Here is a 10,222-nt window from a genome sequence, read left to right as displayed (position 1 = left end):
AGCAGCAAGAACTTTTCATAAGTCATTGGAAGAATTGAGTTCCCTAGGTGGATGTCCCCCCAAAAAACCCCAAAACTGTTGGAAGTATAGTAAATCAAGTCATAGGCTGAGTAAAGGAACAACAATAGAAAAAAGAACCTGACCATAGGAAATTAATTTGGTCCCACGGAGGACCACATATACACTCAGACGATGACAAAGTCAAAGCTTCTATATCTGAAGCTCATAAAATACCTAAATTGTTTTCAGACTATGAAAGAGCTCAAAAGCAGACTGAAAAGCATGTAAGGGAGGTAAAAGAAATATGGCTAATAGAAATGAGAGCAATGCAGGAAAATCATGAAAACCAAGTCAGTAGTTTGGTGAAGGAGATACAAAAAAAAAAATCACTGAAGAAAGTACGATATTAAAAACTAATTTAGGTCAAATGGAAGAAACAATCTAAGAGGGCAGTGAGAAGCAGGCCTTAACAAGCAGAATTGGACACTTGGAAAAGTAGATAGATAATCTCTCTGAAGAAAATAATTCCTTCAAATACAACTAAAGGAAACTGATGACCTTGTGAGAAATCAAGAAACAATAAAATAAAATCAAAAGAAGGAAAAATTAGAAGAAAATTTTACATACCTCATTGGAAAAAACAACTGACCTGGAGAAGAGATCTAGACATGATAATTTAAAAATGATTGGGCTACCTGAAAGCTATGACCAGGAAAAGAACTTGGGTTTCATTTTTCAAGAAAAATTGCCTTAACATCTTAGATGCAGAGGATAAAATAGAATACCAATTACCTCCTGAAAGAGATACCCCACCACCCCAAAAAATTCCCATAAATACAAGGAGAAAATACTATAAGCAATCAGAAAGATAAAAACTCAATTACCACAGCACTACAGTCAGAATTCTACAAAATTGGGCAGGTTCATAGAGCTTGGAATATGATATTCTAGAAGGTAAAAGAGCTTGGATTACAACTGAAAACCAACATTCTAGCAAAACTGACCACCTCCTTACTTGTTTTCTTCCGGTTTTATTTATTTATTCGTTCTTATTTTTGTACAAACGATGTTTTTTATACATTACTAAAATATTCTTGCTTATGAGTAAACATAATAACCCCTCCCCCAAAAAAATATAGACCTGCATGAACTTTAAAGTAAAGGAAAGAGAAAAAAATAATAATAATAATAATAATAATAATAATAATAAATAGGTGTAGACTGGTTGTGCAGTTGATGGAACAGCAGCCCTGGAGCCAGGAGCACGTGAGACCAAATCCAGCCCCACATACCCCACAGTCACTCTGCTGTGGGACCCTGGGTGAGCCACCACAACCGCATTGCCTTGCAAAAAACAACAAAAAAAGACCAAAATAAAAAAAATAAAAATAACAGTAATTATAATAATAATAAAACATAATTGGGACGTCCGGGTGGTGCAGCAGACAGAGCAGCAGCTCAAGAGCCAGGAGGACCCTGGTCCAAATCTGGCCTCAGAAACCCAACAATCACCCAGGTGTACAGCCCCAGGCAAGCCACCCAGCCCCATTTGCCTTGCAACCCCCAAAATAACAATAATAATAAATAATAATAATGATTGTGCTTCAGTCTGTGTTCCAACACTTCCAGCTCTGTTGCAGGTGGATCACATTCTTTATGATAACATCACAAAAGCTACTTTCATATTTTTCCACCATTGCCATTGCTGATCGCAACTACCTCAATTCATGCTTCCCCACTATCATATTCTATATTTCCTCTCTCCTTTGACTCTGTTCCTCTTCTAAAATATGCTGAAGGGTAACTGAGTGGTGCATCAGGCAGGTGGCTGGCCCTGGGGCCAAGAGACCCTGAGCCCACATACAACCCCTTAGGCCCAGCATCCACATGGCCCTATGGTCCCAGACAGGCCATCCAATCCCAGCCCCTTACAAGAAGTAAAAAAGAAAATGTGTCATATCTGATCAGTCTCCACACCATTCATTCTCTCCTCCATCACTCACATTCCCCCTTCCCCCTTCTCTCCCTCTTACTCTAGATGTCTATACCCCATTGAATATTTATGTTGTTTCTTCTCGTAGTCACCTCTGATGAGAGCAAAGGTTCCCTCATTCCCCCTTGCTTGCACCCCTTCCATATCATTGCAATAGTTCATTGCAATAAAAAAATCTCATTATGTGAAATATCTTAGCCTATTCCACCTCTCCTTTTCCTTTTTCCCATTACATTTCCCTTTTAGCGATTTTACTCCATTTTTACACTATATTATATCTTCAAATTCAGTTTTCTCCTGTGCTTCATCTATACAAGCATCTTCTACTTGCTCTATTGAATGAGAAGGTTCATATGAATAATATCAGTATCATTTTTCTATGCAGCAATACAAGTAGTTCATCATCATTAAGTCCCTCATATTTTAGCCTTCTCCCCCACTCTCTATGCTTTGCCTGAGACCTGTATTTAAAGATCAAACCTTCTGTTCAGGTGTGGCCATGAAATTCCCCTGATTCATTCAAATTCCATCTTCTTCCCTGGAAGAGGAAGTTCAGTTTTGCTGGGTAGTTGATTATCGGTTGCATTCTGAGATCGTTTGCCTTCCAGAATATTATATTCCAAGCCCTATGAACTTTTAATGTAGTTGCTGCTAAGTCCTGTGCGATCCTGACTGCAGCTCCACAATATTTGAGTTGTGTCCTTCTGGCTTCTTGTAATTTTTTCACTTTGACTTGGGAGTTCTGGAGCTTGACTATAATATTCCTTGTGGTTGTTTTTTGGGGATTTCTTACTCGGTGAGATCGGTGGATTCTCTCAATTTCTATTTTGCCCTGTGCTTCTAGGATATCAGTGCAATTTTCCTGTAGTAATTCTTTGAAAATGACGTCAAAGGCTCTTTTCCTGATCATGACTTTCAGATATTCCAATAATTTTTAATTTAATAGGGAATAGGAATATAGAAGAAAAAGGTGAGAATGGAGATGGGAGAAAAGGGACTGGGGAAAGAAGGGGAAAGGGAGGGGATAAAGGAGAGGATAGATCATGGGGGAAGTTAAGAAGATAAAATACATTTTTTTTTTTTACTTCTTGCAAGGAGGAGGAATTGGATGACCTGTCCAGGACAATGGGAATGGGTGAGTGCTGGATCTCTAGGGTGGGCTGTTGACTTGGGAGCTCCTGGCCCCAGGCCCTGTGCTCTGTCTCCTGTGCCACTTGGCTGTCCCACAGCGTACTTTTGATGAGGGACAGAGTGAAAGAAGAAAGAATGTATAATAATTGGTAGTGGGGAGAAATGGATGGAGGGAATAGCAAACAGCAACAGCAATGGTGGAAACAATATGGAAGCAATTTCCCTGAAGGACTTATGATAAAGAAATTGATCCACCACAGAGACAGAGATGATGGTATCAGGAACACAGACTGAAAAACATTTTTTTCTCTTTCTTTCAATTTATTTCTCATGACATTTTTATTTTTGTGGGGGAAGGAGGATTTTGTTTTATATATATATATATATATATATATATATATATATATATATATATATATATATATATAAATATATATATATATATATTCTGATGCAAGTTTCCCCCTAAACAATGTATCAATCAATATAGGACTAATTGCAAGGAAATAATATGTAAATGGCTAGGAACTTACATTATTCCTGATGAAAAGACTGCATCACTCTGAATGCCCTCATTAAAAACAAATAAACTAAAACTGTATCATGAAAAAACAGAAATGATTAGTAAAATGGCTTCAGAAAAACTTAAGAAGACATATATGAACTGATGCATATTGAATTGAGCAGAACCAGGACATCATTGTACAAAGCAATAGCAATATTGTATTATGACCAACGGCTTAGCTCTTCTGATCAAAACAAAACAATAATACAAGACAATTCCCAAGAAAGCAAGATGAAAACTGCTCTCTACCTCCAGAGAGAAAACCAATGAAATTTCTTTATTTTTCTTGTTTTATTCTTTTTATCCATTTCTCTTTGCAATGAGGTTAATATAAAAATGTTTTACATGACTTCACAGGTATAATTGATATTAAAACACTTGCCTTCCTTTGGAGTGGTGATGTGGTAGGTGTGAAAGGGAGGATTTGAAACTCAAAACTTTCAAATATAATTGATAATATTTAATGTCTATTTGGAAAACATAGGCCTTTGCAAGGCAATGGGTTTAAGTGATTTTCCCAAGGTTACACAGCTGTTATTTAAATGTGTGGGGATGGATTTGAACTCAAGTCTTAATCACTACTGGGTTGGTGTTCTATCCACTGTCCCAACTAACTTACTGAAATTAAATATTTTTTTACTTTTACTTTTTTCCCTTTTTTCTTTTTTAACTTTTTAATTTTATTTAATTTATTTACACATTACTAAAATATTAGGTTTAAAATAAACGTAAGGCCCCTTTCTCCCAGAAAAATATAAAACATAATGAGAAATAAAGTGAAAGAGGAAAAAAAGATATTCCAGTCTGTGTTATGATACCATCAGCCCTGTGTTCTTTATCATCAGTCCATCATAGAAGTTATTTTCATATTTTCCCACAGTTTTGTTGCTGATTTTTAATCCCCTCCAGCCATTCCTCCCCGCTACCATCTATTGTATTTTCTCTCACCTTTCACTCTGTGCTGCTTCAGAAATATGCTGTGGGGCAACCTAGTGGCACAGTGGACAAAGTAACAGCCCTGGGGCCGAGACACCGAACCTACAGCCCACCCCAGAGACCCAGCATCCACCTGGCCCCCATGGTCCCAGAAAGGCCACCCAATCCTACCATCTTTCAAAAAGTACAAAGAAGAAATTGTGTTATATCTGACTATCCTCTCCTATTATCTACCCTCTCCTTTATCAACTACATCCCCCTTCTCCTCCCCCTGTCCCCCTTCTCTCCTTTTTCCTTTAGATGTCTATACCCTATTGAATGTGTAAGCTGTTTCCTCTCTGAGCCTTTTCTGATGAGAATGAAGGCTCACCCTCACCTTCCCCCATCTTTCCATACTATTGCAAAAACTACAGGAAATATCTTCTATATGAAATGTCTTAGCCTATTCTTCCTCTCCTTTCTCCTACACCCAGTAGATTTCCCTTTCATGCATTGAGTCCATTTCACCATCAATTATATCTTCAAATTCAGTTATTTTGACCATATTTTCTATCTTCAAATTCAGCTCTCTGCTGTGGCTCATCTATAAAAGGTCCTTCCACCTAATCTATTAAACAAACTAATTCCTGCTGTCTAGATTTCAAGTGATAAGGGGATTTAAAAGCTATTTAAAAGTCACTTTCACTTTATACTTGAAGAAACTGAAGACCCAAAGACAAGCTTTTAGAAAAGATAGATGCTCAATTCTCATGCAGTTTACAGAAGAATAGAGAGATGACAAAATAGCAGAAAAAAATCGGGCAAATTTTTGCTTAATTCAGGCAATAAATAATTTACTATCTGATGGGAATATTTGATAATAAAGTACAGGTTCATGGTCCTCCATGAAAAATTACAATAATGCCACTTAAATTAGATTGAAAATTCTTTGTCCAAACTGAAATACTCCATTTATTCTTGAAATTAAATATTATAATGTTAAGAAAGATATTCACTAATCTTCTGTGGCTCTGGATCCATCTTTACTACATTGAGTATATCACAGAAAATGATAGATTTGCCTCTAATTTCTGAAGATTCAAAAATATTTTTCATTACATAAGATGATGGGCTATTCAAAAGGGCCCAGTGAAGCCTATTGGAATATTTCTATTGACTTTGAAGGTCAAGACATTTATGGACAAAGTATAAAAATACCAGGCTGGATAATAAACTTCCAGTGAATATCTGATGCACTTGTTGCTGCTTTTTTTTCCCTTTCTTTCTTTCTTTTTCTAAAGTTTTTGCAAGGCAGTGGGATTAAATGACTTGTCCAAAGTCACACAGGTAGGCAATTATTATCTGAGACAGGATTTGAACTCAGGTTCTCCTGACTCCAGGGCTGGTTCTTTATCCACTGTGCCACCAACCTGACTACTAAACACCTGTTTTTAATTTTATACAAGAATCAGCACCATATCAGGTTAAACCGAATTGGACTAGTTCATTTCTTTAGTAGTTGACCATTAAGTCAACAAATCTCATGGAACTAATTACCAAATAAAGAACATTCCTCATTTCCCTGGAGGCTGAATCCCTAAGTTTCTAAAGTTTGATGCAATTAGCATTAATGATTATTTAATGAAACTAGCCTGTAAATAACCAGGCATAGAGCTCCACACCCTGCAGATTTAAAAAAATTTCCTATTTTAATAGTCTCTGTGTTGACCTTTCTTGTGAAATTTAAAGGCAAATGACACAAGGAATTAGAGATGTGAACCCCTAAAATAGTTGGTGATCAAGACCCAAGCTTCTCAAAGAATATCTTATGCATCATACCTAGGGTGAGTAACATGATAGTAAGATAATGAACTTATGAAAAAAAATTGTTTCTAGACCTCTTTTCCCTTTTTGCTTCCACAGCCGCTGCAGTCCCTGCTCATTGAGCTCTCAGTCATTCTATATTCTTTCCCCACACTCCCCTATCTTCAGTCTTTCTATCAAGGACCTTTGACCATATATATATATATATATATATATATATATATATATATATAGAGAGAGAGAGAGAGAGAGAGAGAGAGAGAGAGAGAGAGAGAGAGAGAGAGAGAGAGAGATTGAAGATCTCTTCATTTCCTGTCTTTATCTTTCTATTCAAAACGTTCCACATTTGTTCCTTTTTATACATAATGGAATAGATATCCAACCAAATTGGACAAAAATTGGAAAAGAATTAAAAATTTAATGGGGAGGGTGGCTAGGTGATGCACCAGCCCTGGATTCAGGAGTACCTGAGTTCAATTCTGGCCTCAGACATTTAATAATTACCAAGCTGTGTGGCCTTGGGCAAGCCATTTAACCCCATTTGCCTTGCAAAAACATATATATATATTTGGGGAGAATTTGAATGATTAAGGAACTCATTCCTTATTCTCTGGAATAAAATAAAAACAGAACAGGATATGAACTCAAGGAATATTATTCAGGATAAATAGAATTAACTCCTTCCAGTTTTGAGAATAAATAACATTGGAACTGCTTGGATTCAAATACATGTGTATGTGTACAATTATGGATTACCATTTATTTAATTTATCTCATTGTACATGGCTTACTTTTTATTGGATTGTTTTGCTATTTTATTTTTTTCGTGTGCAGAAACACAGTCAAAGGGAAGTAAAGTAAACCTTCACAGGTCTTACAATGACTCAGCAACAGGACTTTACCAGGACTGTAGTTTGGTCTATTGAACAAAATTTACTGTTGCTGAGAATACAAAAACCTAATTTTTGACAGGTCTTAGCCTAAAAAGTTTGATTACATAGATGAAATGAAATTGCCCAAATTGTCTTTTTCCTCTTTTTTCGAAAATCTCATGAAATGGTTTATCCTTTTTCTTCCATAATATATTGAAAAATATAGAATTGCTTTACTTTTTACCAATTATATGGACACTGTTAGGAGAAGGTAATAATCAAGGGCTAAATTGGAATGAACATCTCCTTATATTATTTTTTATTTTCTCAAAGATATAAATAGGAAATAATCAAAACAAATGAACAAAAAATAAAACTCATTTGGTCTGGTTACTATAATTAATGAATAAAAACAGCTGTGATTTTTCAATTTGTCAAATCAAATGAGAGGGGAAAAGATGTTATATGTAGCAGAAAAGAAAGCTGGGGGAGGATGAAAAAAAGTGGGAAACAGATCAGTGAGATGCAGAGAAAGGAGTGTTAGACAGAGACAGAGACAAAGAGAGCCCTATTTGGCTCCAGGACTGTATCTCCAATTACTTCTTTCATTTATTTTTCTCCTAGCATCATTGTCCATATTTTTCTCAATAGATATTAGCAATTTCACTAATACAAGTACAGCTTTAATTTCTTGATTTTTTTTAGTCTGACATTCATCTAATAACCAGTTCCTTTTAGGAAACTTCCATCAGGTCAAACACATCTAATAACCATATCCTTTTATAGGAAACTTCCATCAGGTCAAATACATTTCAAAATACAGCCTACAGATGCAAAGAACTTTCACTAACCATTTCCTGCTTCCTCTTTGGGGCATGCAGGTAATCTGGATTTCTTGCCAGAACATCAGAAGTTCTGGCAGGTCTTATCAAGTTGAAGGGATTTGGAACTGAGATAAGAAGTTTATAATACAAGAATACTGACATGAATGAGCTGGGACAAGGTCATCATAATAAAAATGCTCACGAGTTAATATATTTTTTCCAATAATTCAGGAAAGCTATGCATCACAGGAGTGTCTACACCAGTCAAAAAATCTATGAAAAAACATTTGCCAAATCCTTGCTACTTGTCAAATAGGAGCTGAGCATGCAAGTACAAAGAATGAAAGGTATAACCATTTTACTTGCCTTCAAACTCCTTACAATCCATTTTTTCCTATATCAACTAAGTCCTAGGAACTGTCATAAAGATGTAGTGGTAATTGTATAGGAAGAGGAGGAAGAGGAGGAACAGGAGCAGCCTCAGCAGCAGTTCTGAGTGAACTTAAAAACCTCGGAGAAGGGAATTTTACTTTAATGGGCAGATCTTAAAAAGGCAGTGCTAAGAACTGAGTTAAAGTATGATCTCTGCTATATCTAACTCTGGGAAAGATTTTCCAGGACATCTTGGAAATTCTGAAACTGCAGATCAACAAGTTGCTGATGTTACTGATAGAAACAGATTACTAGTGAGATAGTTCTCGTGATCGATAAGAGATTCCTATGTAGGAGGGGAGGTTAAGGCAAGGTCTGTACCAGAAATTTCAGAGGACGATTGTCTCATAGATTGAATAGGTTATGCTGGTTATAGATAAGAAATGCACTAAACAGAGAGGAATGAAGCCACCTTTGAGGAGAGATAAATTTGGAATAGAAAAACTTTTATGATGTGACAAATGCAAATGGAGAACACATAATCATCTGTTCTCATTCAAATCTATAATATTATATATTATTATTATTACTATTATTATGCACTATCACTTTGCTACATGGGGGACAGGGTGTCTAGGTTCTTCCTGTAAGACAAGTATTAAATACATATGAAAATCTCACCTTCTATTGTGTAAGTAATCATAGTTGACCTTTATTTCTGTGATGAAAGGTGCAGTGCCTCTGAAACAATCAAATCAGAAGAACCAGAAGTTCAGTGGCAGAAACATTAGACTAACTCAGCAATTTGCTGTCCCTATTTATTAGACTTTTTTCAAGGAAAATTTGAAATGTCAATTCTGAAAGGATTCTTTTTCTATCATAGCCTAGATCTGCTGACTTCTACATTTTTTTCAAGATCTAAAAATGAAAATATGTGGTTCTCGGTCTAATCAACAAGATAGAGAAACCTACACAAAGGGAGAGACAAAAATAGATAATTTAACCCCTCATTTTGTGAACAGAGAATTCAGGAGCAGCAACAAAGTTTAAGAATGAAAAGCATTTTTAACACTATTTTATTTCAGTTTTTCCAATTATATGCAAAAATATTTTCAAGATTCATATTTTTGTAAGACCTTGAGTTCCCCATTTTTCAACCACCTTTCCTTCTCTCCTACCTTCTCACAATATCAAGTAAACTGATATAGGTTATACATGTACAATCATATTTAATATATTCTCAGATAGTCATGTTGTGAAAGAAGAATCAGAACTAAAGTGAAAGAAACACAGTATAAAAAAAAACATAAAACAAGTACAAATAGTACATTTTGTCCTTCATTTGGATTCCACAGTTTTTCCCCTCTGGTTGTGGTTGGCACTTTCCATCATTAGTCTTTTAAAATTGTCCTTGATCACTGAACTACAGAGAGGAGGTAAGTCCATCATAGTTGATCATCATACAGTGTCACTGGTAATTATGCATAATGTTCTCCTGATTTTGCTCACTTCACTAATATCAGTCCATGCGAGCTTTTTCCTGCCTTTCTGTAGTACTCATTCTAACAATTTCTTGTGAAACAATATTTCTCCAACACATTCATGTACCAAATTTATTGCCATTCCTCAATGTTAATTATCCCTTCAATTTCTATTTCTTTTCCCTTTTTAAATGATCTCTTTGGGATGCCACCTTAGTAATGACGTTACTACATCAAATAGTATT

Source organism: Macrotis lagotis, chromosome 3 (genome assembly GCF_037893015.1).
Source record: "Macrotis lagotis isolate mMagLag1 chromosome 3, bilby.v1.9.chrom.fasta, whole genome shotgun sequence".
Lineage (NCBI taxonomy): Eukaryota > Metazoa > Chordata > Mammalia > Peramelemorphia > Peramelidae > Macrotis > Macrotis lagotis.
Note: the sequence above shows the minus strand (reverse complement) of the source record.